The following is a 24,202-nucleotide window of genomic DNA, read 5'->3' as shown; positions in this document are numbered from 1 at the left end:
GAACCCGGGCCCACAGCAGCGACAGCGCCGAGTCTAACCGCTGGACTGGCGGGGAATTCCCTAGCATGCACAGGATTCGTGTGGATTCATTTTCAACCCGTTTGGAGCAGACTGGTTGGTTCATATGGTTACGAGTGTGTATACTTTTGAAAGAAACCCCTAAGAAACCCCCAAACTGTCTTCCTAAGTGGCTGTACCAATTCTGTGTTCCCATCAACAGAAAATGACGGTTCCCGTTGCTCCACATCCTCACCAGCATTTGGTGGTGTCAGTGTTTTGGATTTTAGGCATCCTATCGGGTAGGTAGTGGTACATTATTCTTCTTTTCATTTGCAGTTCTCTAGTAACCTATGAGGTTCAGCATCTCTTGGCATGTTTATCTGCCATTTGTGTGTCCTTGATGAGGTGACCGTTAAGATCTTTTGTCCATTTTTTAATTGGATTGTTTTGTTTTCCTGTTGGTAAGAGTTCTTTGTATGTTCTGAATAAAGTTTATATAATTTTCACATGTCACATTCTTTCGGTTTCTCTCACCAGTTTTAAAATGTAAAATCATTTGTAGCCTGTGAGCCATACAAGGACATGTCAGGGAGCAGAGTCAGCCCACAGGTCACAGTTTGTCTTAGAAGTTTGGGCTTTCTTCTTAGAACCACTGGGGAATCAGCCAATGGTTACATGCAGCAAAGAGATGTGGCTTAGTGCACGCTTTATCACTCTGCCTCTACTGAAGTGAGGGCAGGAGCAAGGTGAATGAGGAAGCTTGGGGCAAAGACACTTATTAGAGTTTGTTGCAGTGATCCAGGTGAGGGGTGGGGCTGGCTTAAACTAATTAAGTTTTGATGCAGCTGAGTAGAGCTGGGTTCTAAAATCCACTGTGGACAGTGACTGCAGCCATGAAATTAAAAGATGTTTGCTCCTTGGAAGAAAAGGTATAACAAACCTAGACAGCATATTAAAAAGCAGAGACATCACTTTGCTGACAAAGGTCCGTCTAGTCAAAGCTATGTTTTTTCCAGTAGTCATGTACGGATGTGAGAGTTGGACCATAAAGAAGGCTGAGCACCAAAAAATTGATGCTTTTGAACTGTGGTGTTGGAGAAGACTCTTGAGAGTCACTTGGACTGCAAGAAGATCCAACCAGTCCATCCTAAAGGGGATCAGTCCTGGGTGTTCATTGGAAGGATTGATCTTGAAGCTGAAACTCCAATACTTTGGCCACCTGATGCAAACGGCTGACTCGTTTGAAAAGACCCTGATGGTGGGAAAGATTGAGGGCAGGAGGAGAAGGGGATGACAGAGTATGAGATGGTTGAATGGCATCACCAACTCAATGAATGTGAGTTTGAGCAAGCTCTGGGATACGGTGATGGACAAGGGAGCTTGATGTACTACAGTCCGTGGGGTCGCAGAGTCGGACGTGACTTAGTGACTGAACAACAACAAAGAGCTGGGTGAATTTCAGGAACATTTAAGAAATAGGAGAGACAGAACCTCGGGCCTGACATGGAGGACCAGAGGAGGGGAGACTCAGAGATGATCCCGAGATGTCTGCCTCAGCCAGTGAATCAGGGCTGCTGCCCTTCCCTGAGTCAGAGGACGCGGGAGGAGCGGTGCGGGTGGGTGGGATGAGGGGCCGTGACTCATCCATGAGGGGCTGTCAGCTGTCTGCTGGTTGAGAGCTCAAGAGACAGCTAAAGGGTTTGAAATCATCAGCTTGTTAATTATAAAGCCATGGGAGGGAGTGAAATCCCTCCTGGCTGTGGGCGTTGAGAGAAAAGCAAAGGGGAAGCAGAAGGATGGCGCGAGGAAGACGGAGAACAAGAAGGGAAGAGGAGAAGGGGACCAGGAGGGACGTCAGGGGGCAGGCAGCTCAGCGGGCGAGGGTGGAGGCCGCCGGAGCGCGGGGAGCATGTGTCCAGAGATGGAAACAGAGGCTGCCGAGAAGTGGAGCAAGAAACGGAGAGGCAGGGCCGCTCAGAACTCAGGCAGGAGCCTGGGAACCAAGACGACACTTCGGACCCAAAGAGGGGAAGGGTGCTCACAGCGTCTTCACATGGACTCTTCGCATGACCAGCCAGCAACAGATTGTTGTTGCTATCCAGTCACTAAGTCAGGTGCGACTCTGCAGCCCCAGGGGCTGCAGCACGCCAGGCCTCCCTGTCCATCACCAACTCCCGGAGTTTACTCAAACTCATGTCCATGGAGTCGGTGATGCCATCCAACCATCCCATTCTGTCCCATCCCCTTCTCCTCCTGCCCTCAATCTCTCCCAGCATCAGGGTCTTGTCTAATGAGTCGGCTCTTCGAATCAAGTGGCCAAAGTATTGGAACTGCAGCTTCAGCAACAGTCCTTCCAATGACACCCAGGACTGATCTCCTCCAGGATGGACTGGTTGGATCTCCTTGCAGTCCAAGGGACTAGAGATTAGAGGTGAAATAATGACGAGGTTATTGTGCTGATTAAAGTCGTGTGAAACTCGTCTCCCTCGAAAGGCACAGGGAAAAGACACAGACTACCGAGGCCGCGTTGTTTCTATTAAGAGCTTTTCTACTCGTGTTCCATGAAGCGAACCCTGAGTAGGGCCCTCCCAGCCACTTCCACACTGTGCTTTTGGGTGTTGCCCCGCAAATGGCACATTCTCAAGCCTGGTTCTCAGGTCTTCCCAGGAGTTCTGTGAGTTACCCGATATACATTCAATAAATTCTTTTTCTATTTATGTCATCAAGGAACTGTTCCTTTGCTTACTAATAGATCTCTGACTGATACAAGTCCCTGATCTTGTCCTACAAAATAACAATATAAAAATCTCCATGCTCCTATTGGATAAGTTAAGAAATGATTTATTCACTAACATGCCGTCTTCACGCCAACCCACAAAGGAAGATGGGGCTTGCCTGGCAGTCCACTGGTTAAGGCTCTGGGCTCCCAGAGCTTCAGTGCAGTTTCCATCCCTCATCAGGAAACTAAGATCCAGAATAAAAAATAAATAAAAGTGAAAAGTAATAAATAAATTTTAAAATAAAACATGTAATAAGAACAATTTTAATAAAATAATTATTAAAAATAAAATTAATGAATAAGCAAATAATTTTTTTAAATAAAATTTTTAAAACTTTATTTTTTTAAAAAATGAAGCCTGATCTCTCAATGGGAAGAGCCCCCCAAATCCTAGACCATCTTTAATTTGCCCCATCGAGAAACAGGGAGCTGGTGAAGCACTTTTTTTTTCTTTTTCGGACTATGTGATTTCTTAAAAACATTTTTAATGTGGAAAAACACAAACAAGGGCGTTAGAAATCATCCACAAGTCCACTACCTAGAAAAGACGCCATAACATTGTGAGGAATTCCCTTTTGACATCCTTGAAGCTCCACCTTCCCAGACTCTCCATATAGTTCCTCACTTTTCCGCAGAAGGACTTTAAATAGGAATGAGACATTATCAAATTTGCATGTCGAAACATTACTTGGCTTCAGCACCCGGGACAGTTGGACAGGCAGCCCTCGGAGGCTCCGCTGCCCGGGGGAGGGTGTAGCTGTTCCAGGAGCTTCTCCCCACTTAGATTTTTGGTCAATTCATGGCTTCCCAAGTGGCTCGGTGGTAAAGAATCCACCTACAAAGCAAGAGGAGCAGGTTCCATCCCTGGGAAGATCCCCTGGAGGCGGAGATGACAGCCCACGTGGGTGTTTTTACCTGGAGACTCCCCCGGACAGAGGAGCTTGGTGGGCTAGAGTCCCTGGGGTCACGAAGAGTCAGACGTGAGCTAGCAACTAACCAACAACAATGGACAATTTGGCTTTAACAATACCGTACAGAGTGCTTTGCAGATCCAACTAGCACAAGCCCAGTCCAGAAATCTGCTGGAGAAGGAGCCCCTTGAAAATACCTTTCTCACTCACACTACAAATCTACCCCAGATAGCCTGCAGTTCCGTTCCGCCTTATCTCCACATCAGACCTCAGTTTTTAAATGTGGCCTCTGTCTAGAACATCATGGTAGTGGGAAAAGACTAGCTCTTAAAGCTTCCGTAGAGGAGGGACCCAGAGCGGTTCCTCTGGCGGTTCGCTGGTGGTAGCACATCTTGGATCAGGGAGGATGGAAACCGGGCCAAGACGACTCCGGCCGGCCTGCGGGCCCCTGTCATCTGGTCTCTGTCGGCCCCAGATCTCAGCCCTTCCGCTTCCTGCCCACACGCCCTCGGGCCACGCGGGCGTCCTTGCTGTTGTTCAAACGAGGCAGAGCCCCCACCGCAGGGCTGGCTGTCCGCTGGCCACCCCCAGCCTGCAGGTCACCCGACTGTCTATTCCACATCAGCCTTCCTTCTCCTGTGCCAGCCTCGGCACAGCCGCACGTACTCCGTATTCATCGCTGTATGACGAGTGTGTGTTGCTGGTTTGCTTGATCTCTCTGTGGCCTCTCTCTTACTGTTGTCTCTGTCTGTCTCTCCCCCGCCCCCCACATACACACACGTACATAGAGACGGAGATGAAAGCTTCACAAGGACAAGGTTTTTGCTCTGATCCCTGTTGTGCCTCCGATACTTGGAACAGCATCTGGTACATAAAAGTGCCAAAAATATCTTTGAACGAGTCCGTAATGGATGAATGAATACTAGAAAGGGAATTAGCACAGGAGAAAGACCTAAAATATTCACTAAATTATAACTATATATCTTTCACTACTAATTCATTTGATTGGCCTTCATTTGAAAACTCTAGATTGTAAAAGTGAACCTGCAGATACAATATATTTACCAGCCTTCGGGATAACAGGTAGTTTTCAGTTCAGTCGCTCAGTCGTGTCTTTGTGACTCTTTGCGACCCCGTGAACCGCAGCACGCCAAGCTTCCCTGTCCATCACCAACTCCTGGAGTTTACTCAAACCCATGTCCATCATGTCGATGATGCCATCCAACCATCTCATCCTCTGTCATCCCCTTCTCCTCCTGCCTTCAATCTTTCCCAGCGTCAGGGTCTTTTCTAATGAGTCAGCTCTTCGCATCAGGTGGCCAAAGTATTGGATTTTCAACTTCAGCATCAGTCCTCCCAATGAACACCCAGGACTGATCTCCTTTAGGATGGACTGGGTGGATCTCCTTGCTGTCCAAGGGACTCTCAGGAGTCTTCTCTAACACCACAGTTCAAAAGCATCAATTCTTCGGTGCTCAGCTTTTCTTATAGTCCGACTCTCACATCTATATATGGCTACTGGGAAAACCATAGCTTTGACTAGATGGATCTTTGTTGGCAAAGTAATGTCTCTGCTTTTTAACATGCTGTCTAGGTTGATCACAGCTTTTCTTCCAAGGAGCAAGCATCTTTTAATTTCATGTCTGCAGTCACCATCTGCAGTGATTTTGGAGCCCAGATAGTCTTAGTTATCTATTTTTTTTTTTAATTTTTAAAAACAGAACAATTTTGGGGGCCACACTGCACAGCTGGCATGTGGGATCTTAGCCGGGATAGCGCCTGTACCCCCTGCAGTGGGAGCACAGCGTCCTAACCTCTGGCCTGTCAGGGAATTCCCCCAGACGTCTAACTCAAGCTTAATTCTGGAGCAAGGGCCATCCTGTGTAATCACTTTCCTCAGTGAGCATACTTTATTCTTTGAATGTGAAGCCAGAGGGGGAGTACTTATTTAAAAGAAAAGAAAAAGAGAAAAAGGAAGAGGAGAAAAGGGGAAAAGTGGGGGAGGAAAAAGAGAGAGGAAGAGAAAGAGGAAGAATCTCCTTGTAATCAGGAGCCCATGTCTCCCGACAGCATAGTCCATTGGTCTCCTTGCCGTCCCAGGGACTCTGAATGCCTGTTTACTTTCACAGGACAGTCCCCTGGAAAACCCTAAAGCTTTCAAGACTCCACAGCCACACAGACATTTCTAAACCTCATGGACTCTTTCTGCCTGGTCCCAACATCAGCTGTGAAATGGATTGCAGAGGAGGCTGCTTGCTGAGAGAGTCTATTCTATCATGTTGACCAATCAACCATTCTATGAAGCACAGAACATGTCGGACTTGATCACTGAGCTTCAGGAATGTTTCTTGAGAATCAATGGAACCAACGTAATTTTTGTATCTGAAGTTCTTCAGATTTTGCAAGCACAGGAAGATTTCCTCCCTTACTCCCCACAGCCTCTCATCTCCAAAAGCTGCAGATGCAAAGTGAAGTCTCTGCTTCTGTGGTTCAGGCATTACCACCATTTTACAAACACAGAGAGGGGACTAGGGCACTTAGAAGGTCCTATTTCCAGAGTAAAAGATCAAAGAGGTCAAAGGAACAAGTGGTCACTGAACGAGAAGTATTTTTAGAAGGCTTAACTCACAGAAGTAACAGATGTCTTCTCCTTCCTACTCTGCCCTCCCTCTCCACAAAGCAGACCCACTGCTGCCTTAATACAACATCATGCAAGGGTAATGCAGTCACGCCGAGGTCTACCATGATATCCTGGTACAGACAGCTGAAGCTGGTCTGAGAGGTCAGCGGGCACCCAACTCTTTGTGGAATGGAAGTCAGGCATGTTCTCCCACTCCCCTCCTCTGCTGAGCTTTCCTTCGACTCCAGACAAATAGTGCCACGTGCAGAAGTGACGGCCCTTCTCCACGATGATTTGGTCGGTGAAACAATCTGATTGGCAGAGAGGCAGCCCAACATCTACCCTTGAGTCGAGCAAGCAAACCATAAAATTTCGGGCTGTTCTTTGAGGCCTTGGAGAAGCAGATTCACCCATGATGTCTTCATGTATTCCAGGAATTTCTTACAAACTAGACCACTAACTTGTTAGTGTTTTGCTGTATCATGATGGAGAACACTTTATTTTATTTTATTGACGTATAGCCCATGGGGTCAAAAAGAGTCAGACAAGACTGGGCGACTAACAGCTTCGCTTTCACAGTGGTCTACAATGCCGTGGTGGTTTCTGCTTACCTCAGAGTGATTCGGCTATAATACACGCGCATTCCCTTTCACATTCCCTTCCCTTATGGCTTGTCACATACTGAGTGCATTGCCTGTTTCATGCGGCAGGACCTTGCTGCTTCTCCGTCTTACGTAAAATAGTTTGCATCTGCTCCTGCTAAACTCCCGTCTGTCCCTCCCGCCTCCCCTTTCCCCCTTGGCAACCACAAGTCTGGTCTCAGTTGGAGGACGCTGTTCTGATGATCAGCCTTTTCTTGCTAGGTTGCATGCTCAGTCCCTCAGTTGTGTCCAACTCTTGTGACCCTATGAATGCCCGCCAGGCTCGTCTGTCCGTGGACTCTCCCGGGTAAGAGTACTAGAGTGGGTTACCATTTCCTCCTCCAGGGGATCCTCCTGACCCAGGGATCAGGCCCGAGTCTCCTGTGTCCCCTGCATGGGAGGCAGATTCTTTACTGCTGAGCCACAGGGGAAGCAATGAGTTTTCAAAACTGATCCAAGTTGAGCATCCTTAATCCAATAAAGGACAACCATGAAAAACCCATAGCAAAAAAATAAAAAAAGAAAAACCCATAGCAAGTGTATATTAAATGCTCAATAAATATCAGCCACTGTTGTTTGCGCATGTCAATCTGCAGTTGTATGCAATCAAAACTGTTAGCATCCTTCCTTAGGGCTTCATCTGGTGACTGATCACCCATCTTTCAAAATTCAACTCAAGAAGCTCATTGAAGGCGTTGTCTCTGCTCCCCTGACATCCTGTGTCTCCCGACTGGAGCACGTGACAGTCGCCACACTGCCAGGACCTATGTCCTCGTCCGTCCCTAGCTCTCTCTGCTCAGTGAGAAACTCCTTAAAAGTAGAGCTTTGCTCCCACTTTGCACCTGGGCACCCACTTCTGATCTTGGGTCACAAAAAGACTGAAAGTGAGGGGATGGAAAAAGGTACTCCATGCAAATGGAAATCAACAAAGATAAATCCAATTTGGCTTTTATAACTTTTAGAAGACATTTTAAATGTTTTACTTACTTAAACAAATAGGAAAACTCAGGGGCTTTGACTTTTTAATTAATTTTTACTGAGTTTAGTTGGTTTACAATGTCAGGTTAGTTTCTACAGAACAGCAAAGTGAATCAGCTGCACGTACACACACCTCCCCTCTTTTCTGGATTTCCTTCCCGTTTAGGTCCCCACAGAGTACAGAGTAGGGTTCCCTGTGCTGCAGCAGGTTCTCATTAGTTGCCTATTTTACACATTGTCATGAATATTTGGGGGCTTCCCCCTTGGCACAGCGGTGAAGAACCTGCCCGTCGGCGCGGGAGACGCAGGAGACGTGGGTTCGATCCCCGAGTCGGGAAGATGCCCTGGAGAAGGATAAGGAACCCACTCCAGTGGTCTTGCCCGAAGAGTCCTCGTGGACAGAGGAGCCTGGCGGGCTGCAGTCCGTGGGGTCACACAGAGTCGAACACGGCTGAGGGGCTGAGCACAGTGAATGCAAATCCACCATCCACTCCAGTCTCCCAGTTCAGCCCACCCCTTGCGCGCCCGGGGTTTTGATTTGGAAAGTTGGTGTTCTTTGGTTTTCACTGGAGGAGATGTTGGAGAGGACTCGGTGGGGATCTTCCGGAGAGGACGCGCCGGACGCCCTGCTGGGCTGACCCTTTGTCACACGACCGGAGGTGCCCGTCTGCCAGCCGCCAGCCTTCTCACCACGCCTGATGCCAGGCAGCTGCAGGGAGTGGGCAGCGCCGTCCGAGGCAGGCAGCCCCTGACCCCTCCTGGGCACAGGCGCTCACACACGGCACGCCAGCACGGGATGTAACCTCTTCATTCATTATTAGCAAGCACACCTCATCTTTTTAAAAACAGTCACCAAACGACAGCTGACTCCCTGCCTTTCCAAAAACTTAGCCCCAGGAAACGGCAGTTGATCCGACTTAATGCTCTACATTTGGCCGTTTTTCAGCTGAACTGAGATGCTGAATGATAGATAGCTACGTCTAATATAAAAAGAGTACTATATGATCCATGTAGCAGCTTCTATTTTAATACTGATGTTTATTATGAAATCAATGGTACATTATTACATCGCAGGAATGAGATGGCCAACCATGTACTGAATTGACTTAGACATATTAATAGATTCCTTCATGTATCAATATGAAAAAAAGAATACTATAAAAATATAGGGCTTCCCAGGTGGTTCAGTGGTAGAGAATCTGCCGGCTAAGAATTCCTGCAGGAATCACAGGAGACGTAGGTTTGATCCCTGGGTGGGGAAGATCCCCTGGAGGAGTAAATGGCAACCCACTCCAGTGTTCTTGCCAGGATAATCCCGTGGACAGAGGAGCCTGGTGGGCTACTCCATGGGGTCGCAAAGAGTCAGCTGCAACTTAGCATCTAAACAACATAATGACAATTAAATTTGGAAAATATCTTTGTTTAAGAAAGACAGGAAACTGACACAGATAATGAGTTCATGGAAAGCTTAACTTTATGAAATTAATAATTTTTTTCATTTTTAAATGACTGGTCCTGTAAGTAGGTCATTCAGCAAATATTTCATGAGCCCCTATTATGTGGTCAAGCATCACTCCAGATGCTGGGAGAAGACAATGCTCTCATGGACCTTACCTTCTGGATGGAGGAGATAGACATCAAATAGGTAAACAGATAAACAAATAAGATAATTTCAGGTTGCAATAACTGCCTTGAAGGAAATACACAGGCTAATGTGAGAAGAATCCCGGGAAGTGGGAGGCACTGGGCTATGTGTCCATGGGAAATTACAGATCTGGGTCAAGAAGACCTTAAGATCTATACTATGTTCATGGATTGGGAGGACAGGAGAGGGGGATGAACAGCCCACCACACAGACAGTCCACGCATGAAAGTGCACAGAACCAGTGATGCCTGTTCTTGGTGTGTGCCAAATCTCTTTTTTGAAAAGCACCTCTCCCACCTCGGCCTGGGAGTTGCTGAAGCAGGATTCTTTCAAGAGCTCAGGAGAAAGTGATCCCATCAGGAATGCCGCTGGGAGGGCATGTGGATGTGCCACAAACGTCAGAGGCGGGCAGGGCATTCCAGAGAGTGAGGTCAGGCCGCGGTCAACTGTAGATAGAGGCTGACTTAAAGCACCAAGTGTGGGGAGAGAGCAAAAAAGGGAAGAACTGACGGCCTAGGAAACTGCCACTGTCCGTGTTTTAAGATACATCTTGTCGGCTCAATGTCTGTAATAACCTCTGAAGCCAAACTTCCACAGGAAATTAGAGACCCACCGAAGGATGCTTCCAGCCTCAGAGGAATCAGGAAACATCTAAATCACGCCCACTCCAGGCATGCAGCCGTAAAAACTCACAGCTGTGTTTTTGGAGAACACACCAACTTTTTATTCCCTGCACGTATTTGCAAGCAATAAGGAAAATAGGTGATCTGTGGGTAATTAATAGGCACCAGAATAAACCTGGGCACTCAGTTTCGGCTGATGAGCATCGGGCAGTTCAAGTTTCCATTTATAACGGAGGCTGTCACTCGTCAGCAATGTGTGACTTAGAGCTGCCACAGCCGGCTAAACACACAAGCCAGCTTCCCTTCCGACAGCGTAACTAAAATTAAAGGAACAGTCCAGACATTGCATTCCAGTTCTCCGGCACCTGGCCTGTTTTCCATCACACATTACCTGGTCTCATGGCTTCAGCTACTTCCTCTCCACCGTTGATCCGGTTCTCGCTCGCTCTCTCCCTCCCTCCCCCAGCCCTCTCTCTGTCTGTCTTTCTCTCTCAATCCCATAAATCTACTCCACGCCCGGGACACAGGTATCAGTTTGCCGCTGAGATGTTCCCTCTTTGATGTCACCCGCATCTTTGGTTCAAAGGAACCGAAGGCTCTGGTTCCCAGTGCAATTTCTCCTCCTGTATCAGCTGTGATTGGTACCACATTTCGCCCTAACAAAGAAACCTGCAGACTGGAGATCGTAGGCTGACCCAAAGCTGGGATCGCACACCCAGGCTTATCTGAAGATCCTGTCCCAGCATATCTAGAGGACCAGCGGTGCATTAGGAGGAGTTAGCTAGAGAATAAAAGACCAGAATGGAACCAACAGGCCAGAGACGTCCAGCACGGGTGGCCAAAAGTTACTGACGTTTGCACACACGCACGCTCTGGCCTGGGCTCAGATCAATACGCTCAGATATTGATCTCTCGACGTGGCGCCGTGGATTCACCTCTGAGCTTGTGTGCTGAAGCTGAACGAATTTCTTTATGACACAAAGCTTTGTAGCCCAGAGCATGGCCCAGAATAGACGTGAAGACCTTGAAAGGAATAGACGTAAGAATACAGGAGATTGTGTTCCCAAGGGAAGATGAATTGAAAAGGGGCCTTTTACAGAAATATCAAATGGAATACCAAGAATATCTGCAAAGCAAGAACAAAGACACAGCTGAAATTTTCACAAATTGGAAGCATCTGAGATTGACAGAGATGGAAAGGAAGCAAGCCGCTCAGACGCACCAGCAGAAGCTAGAATGGCAGCAGTATCTGGTTGTGGAAAATCAGCTCCAGAGGAATTAGCCTGAGGGCCCCAGGGGAGCCAGGAACAGCCCTCCGGACCCCCCAGCCCCCCGCCCACTCTTCGGGAGCAGGTTCACAGGCAGATTCACGGGCCTGCCCTGTCCCGTGCTCCCGATGCCAGAACAGTTCCATGCTGAACGTCCCTGCAGACCAGCCGGGTAAAACGGATGTGATCAGCGAGGCCAGCCTCTTCCGGCCAGCAGGGCCTTAGAGCAGCAGCTTATCTCAGTGTCGGGCAGCATTTGGCGGGTGGAGGGCTGTGATGCACAGTTTCATCAGACCATCTAGGCCACACGTTTCTGCAGCCGGCAGATCTGATCAGTGAGAGGAATGGAAACCCGTGGAAACTGCCACTTGGTGAGTTACCATCATCCACGTGGTCGGGCCGGAGCAGCCTGGGGGCCCAGACCATTGTGACACAGAGAAAGTGGAAGCATTATTCCCTGTTCGGGGTCAGCAGGATCTCTCACTCTGGGGCGGATCCAGACACAGCCACTCAGACTGCAGTCTTGTACAGTGCGGGTGGCCAGAGGTTCCTGACATTTGCACGCACGCACGCTAAGTCACTTCGGTCGTGTCCCACTCTTTGTGACCCCATGGACTCCTGTGTAGCCTCTACTCCTCCACGGTAGCCCACCAGGCTCCTCCGTCCACGGGAGTCTCCAGGCAAGAACACTGGAGTGGGCAGCCATGCCCTCCTCCAGGGGATCTTCCCAACCCAGGGACTGGACCCACATCTCCCACGCTGCAGGCTTATTCTTTACCACCTGAGCCACTGGGAAGCCCTCTCCAACGGGTACACCAGACACTTCAGTGGGTGCAGTGTCTCAGCTTTAGACTTGAGGAACAGTACAATAGAAGTACAATAGGAACCAGAGATCACATTGCCAACATCCATTGGATCATAAAAAGCAAGAGAATTCCAGGAAAATATCTACTTCTGCTTCATTGACTACAGTAAAGCCTTTGACTGTGTGGATCACAACAAACTGTGGAAATTTCTTAAAGAGGTGGGAATATCAGACCACCTTACCTACCTCCTGCAAAACTTGTACGCAGGTCCAGGAGCAACAGTTAGAACTGGACACTGAACAACCGACTGATTCAAAATTGGAAAGGAGTACGTTAAGGCTGTATATTGTCACCCTGCTTATTCAACTTATATGCAGAGTACATCATGAGAAATGCTGGGCTGGAAGAAGCACAAGCTGGAATCAAGATTGCTGGGAGAAATATCAATAACCCTCAGATATGCAGATGACACCACCCTTATGGCAAAAGCAGAGCCTCGATTTTCTCGGTAAAGAGCCTCTTGATGAAAGTGAAAAAGGAGAGTGCAAAAGTTGGCTTAAAACTCAGCATTCAAAAAATGAAGACCATGGTATTCATGGCAAATAGATGGGGAAACAGTGGAAACACTGACAGACTTTATTTTTGGGGACTCCAAAACCACTGCAGATGGTGACTACAGCCATGAAATTAAAAGACTCTTGCTCCTTGGAAGAAAAGCTATGACCAACCCAGATAGCATGTTGAAAAGCAGAGACGTTACTTTGCCAACAAAGGCCCATCTGGTCAAGGTTTGTCCCGTGGTCATGTATGGATGTGAGAGTTGGACCATAAAGAAAGCTGAGCACCGAAAAATTGATGCTTTTGAACTGTGGTGTTGGAGAAGACTCTTGAGAGTCCCTTGGCCTGCAAGGAGATCCACCCAGTCCATCCTGAAGGAGATCAGTCCTGGGTGTTCATTGGAGGGATTGATGCTGAAGCTACAATTCTTTGGCCACCTGATGTGAAGAGCTGGCTCATTGGAAAAGACCCTGATGCTGGGAGGGATTGGGGGCAGGAGGAGAAGGGGACGACAGAGGATGCGATGGCTGGATGGCATCACCGACTCGACGGACATGAGTCTGAGCAAGCTCCGGGAGTTGGTGCTGGGCGGGGAGGCCTGGCGAGCCGCGGTCTGTGAGGTCATGAAGAGTCGGACACGACTGAGCCACTGAACAGCAACAGGAAATAGTCGTGTCGTCTGGCTTCTCTTCAGCTTGAGGGCACACCACACTGAGGGCTGACGGCGGTTCCAGGAAAGACCCCCAGGCTCACAGTCAGCGTCGGCTTCGCTGACTCGCCGCAGCGAGGGGGCGCGCACGCGGCCCGGGCGTCCCGGGAAGGGGCTGTGTGGGGGGTGTGCAGGACGCGGGTGTGTGCCGACGCACTCCAAGGCGGGGAGCGCGGGGCAGCCGGAATCAGGCGGGCTTGCAGGCGGTCCTGAGGCGGGCTGGTCCCAGGGATCTCTGCCCGGGGGCGGGAGGAACAGAGCGAGCCTGGGGAGCAACGCTGGCGATAAGGAGGCCTGGGTCGGTCCGGCCACTGCGGCCGTGCCGTGACCGCATCTCTGGCCGTCGGGGACACCAGAGCGTCTTATCGGGGCTGACTTGTACTTTCTCAAGCCCCACAAGAAGTTAGTGGGTGTTCTGGGGGGAAAAGGAGATCTAAATAAGCCTGGAGAATAAGCCTGTGAAACAGTGTTAAATAAACACAGTGCTGCGCTTCCAGGAGCTTTTTACACACTCAAGCGCCTGAGTCTCCCAAGGCACCCCCGTGGGATCGGCGCAGCCACCTGATTCCGTCCGAGCAGAAGCCGCAGCCGCCGGGGCTTCTCCCCTCCCCGCTCCGGGCCTGTCCCCTCTGACCGCTCTTCCTCTTCACCCTGCACCCTCCCCTCTGCTCCCACCACCGGCCTCCTCCTGTTTCCGTTCCTTCTTCCCAGAGTGCTTTTCCCGTGTCGCTGCAGAAAACCATCCCTCCCCTCCTTCAGGCCTTTTGCAGATGGCACCTTCCAGGACGGCCTCCCTGCTTTCACTCCAAGAAACCCACCTCCCCCGACTCTTCCAGACGCCCTGGTCATTGCTTAATTTTTCTTCTGAGCACTCATTACATCTAAGTCACTCTCCACTGTATTTTTTTCTTTATGGTCTTTCTGCCTATGCGGGCAGGCACTTTTTAAAAAATTATTTTATATTTAATTTTTATTTTATCTTGGAGTATACTTGATTTACAACACTGTATCAGTTTCAGGTGTACACTGAAGTGATTCAGTTCTACACGTACATGTATCTAATCTTTTTCGTATTCTTTTCCCATATAGGTTATTACAGAATATTGAGTGCAGTTTCCTGTGGTATACGGTAGATCTTTGAAAGAGAAAGCTGCTCACTGGTATGCAACTCTTTGCGACCCCAAGGACTATACAGTTCCTGGAATTCTCCAGGCCAGAATCCTGGAGTGGGTAGCCTTTCCCTTCTCCAAGGGATCTTCCCAACCCAGGTCTCCCGCATTGCAGGCAGAGTCTTCACCAGCTGAGACGGTAGGGAAGCCCGAGAATCCTGGAGTGGGCAGCCCATCCCTTCTCCAGCAGATCTTCCCAACCCAGGTCTCCCACACTGCAGGCAGACTCTACCAGCTGAGCCACCACGGAAGCCCGAGAACCCTGGAGCGGGTAGCCTACCCCTTCTCCAGGGGATCTTCCCGACCCAGGGGTGGACCCGGGTCTGCCGCGTTGCAGGCGGATCCTCCACCACCTGAGCTCTCGGGGAGGCCCACAGTGGGTCTTTGCGGATCGCGTGTTTCAGGCCGCTGTGTGTCTGCTCATCTCAAACTCCCGTCCTGTCCCTCCCATTCCCCTTCTCCTTTGGTCACCATGTTGGTTTTCTATGTCTGTGAGTCAGTTTTTGCTTTGTGAATAAGATCATTGCATCGTTTTTTAAGATTCCACATCTAAGTGATATCCCACGGTATTTGTCTTTCTCCGCCTGACGTGCTTCATGTAGTGTCAGCATCACTGGGTCCATCCATATCGCTGCAAGTGCCATCATCCCATCCTCTTTATGGCTGAGTAGTATTCCACTGCATGTAAGTGCCACATCCTTATCCATTCATCTGCTGATGGACATTTAGGTTGCTTCCATGTCTTGCAGAAGGAAATGGCAGCCCACTCCAGTGTCCTTGCCTGGAGAATCCCATGGACAGAGAAGGCTGGTGGGCTACAGTCCAGGGGGTTGCAAAGAGTCAGACACGACTGAGCGACTTCACTCACTTACTTACCATGTCTTAGCTATTATAAAGAGTTCTGCAACGAACACTGGGGTGCAGGTATCTTTTCAAAGTATAGTTTTCTCCAAATATATGCCCAGAAGTGAGATTGCTGGGTCATATGGCAGTCCTGTTCTTAGTTTTTTACGGAACTTCCATAGCGTTTCCACAGGGGCTGTACCAACCTACATTCCCACCAACAGCGTAGGAGGCTTCCCTTTTCTCTTCACCCTCTCCAGTGTCCATTGTTGGTGGACTCCTTAATGACGGTCATTCTGACCAGTGTGAGGTGAAACCTCACTGTCGTCTCAATCTGCATTTCTCTGATGTTAATAGCTAGCAACATGGGGTGTCTTTTCACATTCCTCTTGGCCACCTGTAAGTCTTTCTTGGAGAAAGGCCTGTTTAGATCTTCGGTCAGGGACTTTTAGACACTTTGTCCCCTGGGGCATCCCCAGGGCTGGAACGGTGGCCGGTGAGTCACAGGCAAGCACAAATGTGTGAAGTCAGTGACTGTGCAAACCCCTTCCAACAGAGGAAGTGGGGGTGAAGCCCAGGTTTTCAATGCAAACCCTGTAAAGAGGTTTGGGCAGAACACAGGGGTCGCCTCGGGAACTCTTCTTCCAAAGCTTTAGAATCAAGTCTCCATTTCTCTGATAACGAGCGATGTTGAGCATCTTTTCATGTGTTTGTTAGCCATCTGTATGTCTTCTTTGGAGAAATGTCTGTTTAGTTCTTGTCTACAAGCAATAAATGCTGGAGAGGGTGTGGAGAAAAGGGAACCCTCTTACACTGTTGGTGGGAATGCAAACTAGTACAGCCGCTATGGAGAACAGTGTGGAGATTCCTTAAAAAACTGGAAATAGAACTACCATGTGACCCAGCAATCCCACTCCTGGGCATACACACCGAGGAAACCAGATCTGAAAGAGACACGTGCACCCCAGTGTTCATCGCAGCCCTGTTTATAATAGCCAGGACATGGAAGCAACCTAGATGCCCATCAGCAGACGAATGGATAAGGAAGCTGTGGTACATATACACCATGGAATATTACTCAGCCGTTAAAAAGAATTCATTTGAATCAGTTCTAATGAGGTGGATGAAACTGGAGCCCATTATACAGAATGAAGTAAGCCAGAAAAATAAAGACCATTACAGTATACTAACACATATATATGGAGTTTACAAAGATGGTAATGATAACTCTGTATGCGAGACAGCAAAAGAGACACAGATGTAGAGAACAGTCTTTTGGACTCGGGGAGAGGGCGAGGGTGGGATGGTTTGGGAGAATGGCATGGAGACATGTACATTATCATATGTGAAACAAATCGCCAGTCCAGGTTCAGTGCATGAGACAGGGTGCTCGGGGCTGGTGCGCTGGGATGACCCAGAGGGATGGGATGGAGAGGGAGGTGGGAGCGGGGTTCAGGATGGGGAACACATGCACACCCGTGGCGGATTCAAGTCAATATATGACAAAACCAATACATATTGGGAAGTAATTAGCCTCCAATAAATAATACATTTAAAAAGAAAAAAAAAAAGAATCCACCTGCCAATCAGCAGGCATAGCTTCAATCCCTGGTCTGGAAAGATTCCTCAAGCAAAGGGGCAGCTAAGCTCTTGCTCCACAATCACTGAGTCTGTGTGCCTCAGCTGCTGAAGCCCTTGCTTCCTGGAGCCCACACGCTCCAACCGCTGGGCCCCGGTTCTGCTGAAGACCCTGAGCCTGGAGCACGTGCTCAGCCACAGCAGGAGCCTGCAGAGTGGGACGCCGGTGCCCCACCAAGAGTAGCCCCGGCTCACCGCAGCTAGAGAAAAATCCATGCACAGCAATGAGGATGCAGAGACCACTGAAGACCCAGCACAACCGAAAATAAATAAATAATTTCAAAAATATAAATAAAAACTCCTTTTGTAACTTGCCAAAAAAAAAAAAAAAAAAAAAGAATCAAGTCTCCAGATCTCACTCAAGTCAGTCTTTTCTTCAAAATCCAGCCACCAGCCTGGAATGGAATACTGTGGGCCACTAGATGGCGCCATTCACCAGGCATTGTTGGATTCTTATCTGTCGCCCTGCAGTCCTAAGACTCCTGAAACCACCTTGTTGGGGAGGATGAATTCCAAGGAACGGTGACCATTCCCGAGGCCATCTGTCTAGACCAGGCAGAAACCCAGCGTCCCACCGCATCACTTATCAACTAGCCACCCCCACCACGGAGTGCAGAGTAACCCTTTGATGGGAGCAAAAGATGTTTTTAGTGCAGTCGACCCCGGATACCCCAAGGAATTGGTTCCAGGAACCTTCCCCATATCAAAATCGAATTCCTTAGGGACTTCACTGGTGGCCCAGTGGGTGAGACTCCACGCTTCCCCCTGCTGAGGGCACAGATTCCATTCCTGGTTGGGGAACTAAGATTCTACATTCTGTGCAAGGCAGGAAAAAAATAAATCAAACCTCTTACATAAAATAGCATGGTATTCACACACAACCTAGGCACACCTTCCACATACTTTAAATCATCTCTGCATCACTTGTAATACCTAATACAATGTAGTGTTAGTGTTAGACAGGCTCAGTTATGTTTGACTCTTTGCAACCCCGTGGACTGTAGCCCACGAGGCTGCTCTGTCCATGGGATTTTCCAGGTGAGAATACTGGAGTGGGTTCTCATTTCCTTCTCCAGGGGATCTTCCTGACCCAGGGATCAAACCTGCAGCTCCTTCAGGGAGAATTCTTCACCGTCTGAGCCCCCAGGGAAGCTCCATACGGTATAAGTGCTATGTAAATATTTACTGGCATGGCACTTCCAAGTTTGCCTTGTAGAAGTGGAATTCACTTATTTATTTTGAGATTTTTGATCAAAGTACGGTTGAATTCATGAATGTGGAATCCACAGACACGGAGGGCCAACGTCCTTCAAGTAGTAACCCAGCGAAGGCGAGCCAAGCTGTGGGCCTTTCAGAAAGGCAGCAGGACTCCGGGCCTCCCCTGTGAACCTGACCTCTGGCCTTCGGGGCACAGCCCTGCCTTTCTCTCTTTACCCTGCCTCCCTAGAGAATGGCTGAGAGGTTAGAGTTCCAACTCTGTTTCTGGCCTCAAGTCATGACTGTGTGAGAGGCGGGGTGAAATGGAGTGAACAAGTCTGACTGAGTGAACGTCCCCGGGGCAACCTGCCCCGGACCCCGAGAGGTTCATCCGGCATCTCTCCACTTGGTTTACACAGCTCCACGACGCAGGCAAGACAATGGGCAGGAGGGATGTCATGAGCATTTAATGAGATGCTTCGAGCCAAGTTTTCTATAAAGCTTTGTTTTCCATTTGCAGATACCACCTACATCTGTACGCTAACACTTAAGTCCGGGTGACTGGCTGATCTGATGAACCCAAGTCTGTAATCCTGGCTGGTCTTCAGAGGTCCCAGTGAACAGAAACTCCGTGACTGAACCTCCCTGCATCTTGAATGATAGACCATTAGCTCAAGGTGTGTCTGCAAACACGGGCATAGGAAGGTACTGACTTCAGGAACGTCAGTTCATCAGCAACTATTCATGGAGAACCTGTGATGTGCTTGGGTGTTTTAGGAAGGTTATTCTGGAAGCCAAAATATGGCAGATCAGGGAGGCGGGGTGAAGACAAAGATACCCCTTCTTCAGTGACGTATCACTGTTTCTTTCCCTCGAGAGGAAATACACACATCAAGGCATATTAGAACAGTTGTTAGATTTTGCTCCTTGTCGTCCCTTTATGTAACCAACAAAACCAGAAACAATGGTTCCATCTGGGGAACAAAGGCACATCCCAGGGTCTGCTCACTCACTGCAGCCACGCTCTCACACAGACAGTGCCCACGATGAGTAACGAAGAAGTCCAGTTTTGCCCTGACTGAGGACTTCCTGATGGCCAAGCCCATGGGACCGTCTCCTTTCCCAGAAGTCACCCTATACTCCAGCGCGTCCTCCCTACTGAGAGCTGTGGGATGACTCCCTGCGCTGCTTCCACACTGTCAGCCGTCACCCTGCCCGCTCATCACCCCCAAGGCTTGCCTACTCTGACGGCTCCTCCTCTCCTGTTTAACCAGATAACTACCACATACACTTAGCCATTGCGGGTCTATTCTTTCTCAGCTCTCATTCAGAGTGTCGAAACATATCAACCAGAAGAGAAAAGGGAGATCATTTCCGTGACATGATTTTATAAAAATAGAATAGATTTTATAAAAAGCAGCAGCAGCCAGGAGTGGTATTTACTTACCTAGCAATCACCCTAATTATAGACAGTTGGGTGTCACGGGCAGCCCTATTGGGTGTCCGGAAGGTTGCATCAGACAGGATGTCTCATTTCCAGCTTCCTCTGTTAATGCCCTGCGCACGCCCTGGTCAGCATCTTTCAATTACAATCTGATTGTTACACAAATAGGAAGTCTTCCCATTCGCTGAACTGTGGCCTGCAATTTTATCTTACCGAGGATGTTAGATTTCCAGACCCTGGCTTGGTCCTCCCAATCTTCTGCTGATGTACATTTCCCTAGATAGAATGGATATTTCGTCTGGGAAAAGATGGACCATAGGAGTTCTAATTGGAGAAAAAAGAGAAAAAGTTAGACTCCTGTTCCCATTTCAGTAAACTGTGTGGTCTTTCCCTCCCCCCCTTTGCTTCTGTTACTTGGCCTTGAAAACTCTGTTCCAAGAATATGGAAGGATTAACTGCCATAAGCAAGGACTTCCCTGGTGGTCCCGTGGTTAAGACTTGGCCTTTCAATGCAAAGGATGCAGGTTCCATCGCTGGTCAGGGAGCTAAGACCCCACACACCTCACGGCCAAAAAACCAAAACAGAAACAATATTGTAACAAATTCAGTAAAGACTTTAAAAATGGTCCACATCAAAACAAAATTCTTCTAAAAAAAGATGCCATAAGCCAATATCTAAATCAAGAGTTTCCACTCATATAGAACCTACACAAGAACTAGAACTTGAAAAAAAAAACAAACCAGCCTGACAGTAAATGAATTCAGCACCTCTGGATTTATTTATAATCTTTCCCTTGGTTTTTTATCCAAATGGATTTCTGGGATTTTTTTTTTAATTTGAGGGTGGAACCTCTCAAAGTGGCACCTTCTGTCTCTAACTGGCTGTCCACAAACCACATCCAGCCAGCTGATGCATTTAGTTTGGCTCACATACTGTTTTTTAAAAAGAAGAATTAGTTGTCAGCATTTAAAATTTTTACATAAAAATATAGGTTTCTATAAAACAAATATTTCTATATACCTTGACCTAAGATATGGATTTCTGTAGTGTCTTGGGGAAAATAAAGGCAGATGAGGCCGCCCTGGGATATACCCACGTGGTAACTGGTGGGTGGTGACCCATTAGCCTGGTAGGAAGTAGACAAGGCAGACCATCCGCGGGAAAACATGGAGCCGGGAAGGTGAGCGCTTTTCTTCTGTCTCCACATCTCTAGTTCGGAACCTTGATTCTGATGAGCGTCCAGTCTACCTCCCCAGCGTGTCTGAAACTGAAAGCATCTTCCTGAACACTTGCCAGACGTCTGCTTGCTGAAGGCAGCAGAGTGGTGGTGGGTGGTGGTTTCGTCACTCAGTCGTGTCCGACTCTGGTGACCCCATGGACTGCAGCCGCCAGGCTCCTCTGCCCATGGGATTCTCCAGGCCAGAGTACTGGAGTGGGTTGCCACAGAACTGGCTTTAAATCTTCCCTCTTCTTTGCAGCTACCCCCACCTCCCCATCAGCCATCGGGCCCTGAGGCTTAGGCTCTCAAAAGTCCCCTGGACAATGAGACAGCACCTAAAATGTGGCTACTGCGAATTGAGATATGCAGGAAGTGAAAAGGACACACAGGATTTGTTTTTAAATATTGCTAGTTTATTTTTAATATTTATTAATTTATATATTTGGCTGTGCTGAATCTTAGTTGGGATCTAGTTCCCCAGCCAGGGAACAAACCTGGGCACCTTGCACTGGGATCTCAGAGTCTTAACCGCCAGACCACGTGGGAGGTCCCAGAAACGTGGGATTTTAAATATTTATGCTAAAAAACAATGACAATCTAAACTGAGTGATCAATAATTTAACTGAGTGATCAATAATTTTACGTGGGTTACCTACTAAAATGATCTTTTTGACATACTGGGTTAAATTTAATAACATTTAAAGGGTTAAATATTATTAAAACTAACTTGCCCATTTTTCTTTACCTTTTTTTAACAAGGTGGGGTTTCAAAAAATTTAAATGGCGTATGTCTCAAAAACTTTAAGTTGCATTTGGGGTTCACACCTGTGGCTCTCATTTCTTCCTGTTGGATAGCACTGCTTCAAAATAGCCCTTAGTGCCACATGAAGAGTGGCTAATTATATCTACAATGGCAGTCATATTACAATACATAAATGTATGAAATCAACACGTTGTAAACTTTACAACACGTTGTAAACCTGTGTAAATTTACACAATGTTTACGTCAAATATATTATAGGAAAAAACATCTTTTGGGTTTGTCCTGTCCTTTCTGACCTTGCCACTAACCTAGAGCCCACTTTCTCACTTCTTTCACTCCTAAAATTTCACCTTAGTCTAGGCTTTTCCCCCTTCTAATCTATTTTGCACACCCTGGTCCAGTTTATCTGCCTAAAACACTGTTTTTATCATGAAACACTCCTGCTCAAAAACTAACACCAGCTCCCATCTCTACTCCATCAAGTCCAAATTCTTGGTAATAATAAGACTTTAAAAATCTACTGGGCACATTATGTAATTCTCCCAACAACCTCACACCTAGTATGCCATATTTTTCTAAACATGCCTAAATTCTAAAATGCCATTGTTTTCTAAATAGAACAAAAAGGGCTGCAGCATTTGCCTGAGCGGGAAATCACCTCTGAACTGAGAGGTTACGAGGATGATTCAGTTAAATCATCCAAGCAGCAGCTGCTTCCCTCACAACAATTTACATAACACCTCACATTTGACTGAAGAGCAATCAACATCTGCCCATCTATGAGCTGAGCTATTTTTACATCAGCTGAGAGAAAGAATAATAGCACTGAAAGAAGAAATTGTTATATTTGCATTTCAGAAAAACAAAACCAAAAGTCAACCAGAAAAGCTTAAGAGAAGCAGCCCACTTTGTTCACTGTTCCAAAAACTACATATATAGCTTTGTCACATAATAGAAAAATTGAACTACGCCAGTTTGGATGCTGTGGCAAGACAATAAAATACCATTTTGTCTCAAAACTGGAAAAGCCTGAATTAAAAATTCATCAGTAATTATATAAACCTAAAACTAGCAGGCTTGCTGATTCATAAGCTGTGTTGGTAGTTCGATGGCAACATGTATTTAGGTTGGGAAGAGAGACCCTTTGTCAGGACTCACCTCCAATTACCTGATTTTTACTGTGCTGTCTACAAAACTCCATCCCTTTTATTAAACACAGTATGTTACACACATTTTCTTTCGGGTTTTTTTCAGCTACAGATCAGACAGGTTTTGCCAAATAGTGTCTGGCAGAGTCGTTTGGTGTACGGGTCTTGCAATCAGGCAACTCCACATTTTACCATTTACTGTGTTACTTCAGACGGAATTGTGTAGCAGTTCTCTGCTTCTGTTACGGCCTCTCTAAATTGGGCGTAATCATACTTTCTTCACAAACTTTTATAAGAATTCAACGAGCTAAAGTTCATTGTTAACATAGCTCTGGACCTGCGGTAAGAGCTGTAACGGCGGGACAAGGCGATGAGACAGCCAGCCCCTTATCTGTCCGGCCTCACCACCCTTGCTAGAAACAGTTTCCAAGCAGCTCGAAGACTCCAGAAGAGGGTGGGGCCTTAGCGTCCAACGCGCGCTCCTAAACTGTCAGTTTAATAGCCGGGGCGTCGGGTGAGGTGAGACCGGCGCGCCGGCCCGTCTGCTCCGCCGGGGCCGCGACGCAGACGCCGGACTGGACTCAGCCCGCAGGCCGGGCGCAGCTGCGGGTCTCTCCCTCACCGCGCTCCGCCCCGCCGCCCCCGCAATGAAAACACCACCACGTGGCCTGCAGCCGTTGCGTCACTCTCCCCCACCCAATGGCAAGCCGTGCCTCGGAGCTGGGGGCGGGTCTCCAGGAGGGCGCGTCCGCCCACCGCCCTCACCCGTTGGCTAACTGTGCGCCGCGCTGTGGGCTCTCCACCAATGGAGGCCGGTGGTGGGACCCCGCCCTCTCGGTGGCTAAGTCTGCCGGACCCGCTGCAGGGGCGGGGCTGACGAGGAGGGGCGGGGCGACGCCGGCCGGGGCGGGGTCTGGAGGGACAGGGTCTGGAGGGACGGGGCGGGGCCTGGCAGGCCTGGGCGGGAATGAGGCGGCCCGGCCCGGCCCGGGCGGGACGGAGGTGGGGCCTGACAGGGTGGAGGCGGGGCCTTGCGGGCCGGGGCGGGGCCGAGGCGGGGCTTGGCGGGCCTGAGTGAGCCCGGGCTGGGGTAGCGTGGCCCCGGTGGGCGGGTAAGGGGCGGGGCCTCGCGGGAGGAGGCGGGGCCTGGACGACCGGGGCGGAGCCTGGCAGACCCGGGAGGGGATGAGGCGGCCAGGCCGGGGCCTGGCGAGGCGGAGCCTGGCGGGGGGGGGCGGGGCC

The sequence above is a fragment of the Muntiacus reevesi genome, chromosome 18, assembly GCF_963930625.1.
Source record: "Muntiacus reevesi chromosome 18, mMunRee1.1, whole genome shotgun sequence".
NCBI lineage: Eukaryota > Metazoa > Chordata > Mammalia > Artiodactyla > Cervidae > Muntiacus > Muntiacus reevesi.
This window is presented reverse-complemented; position numbering follows the sequence as displayed.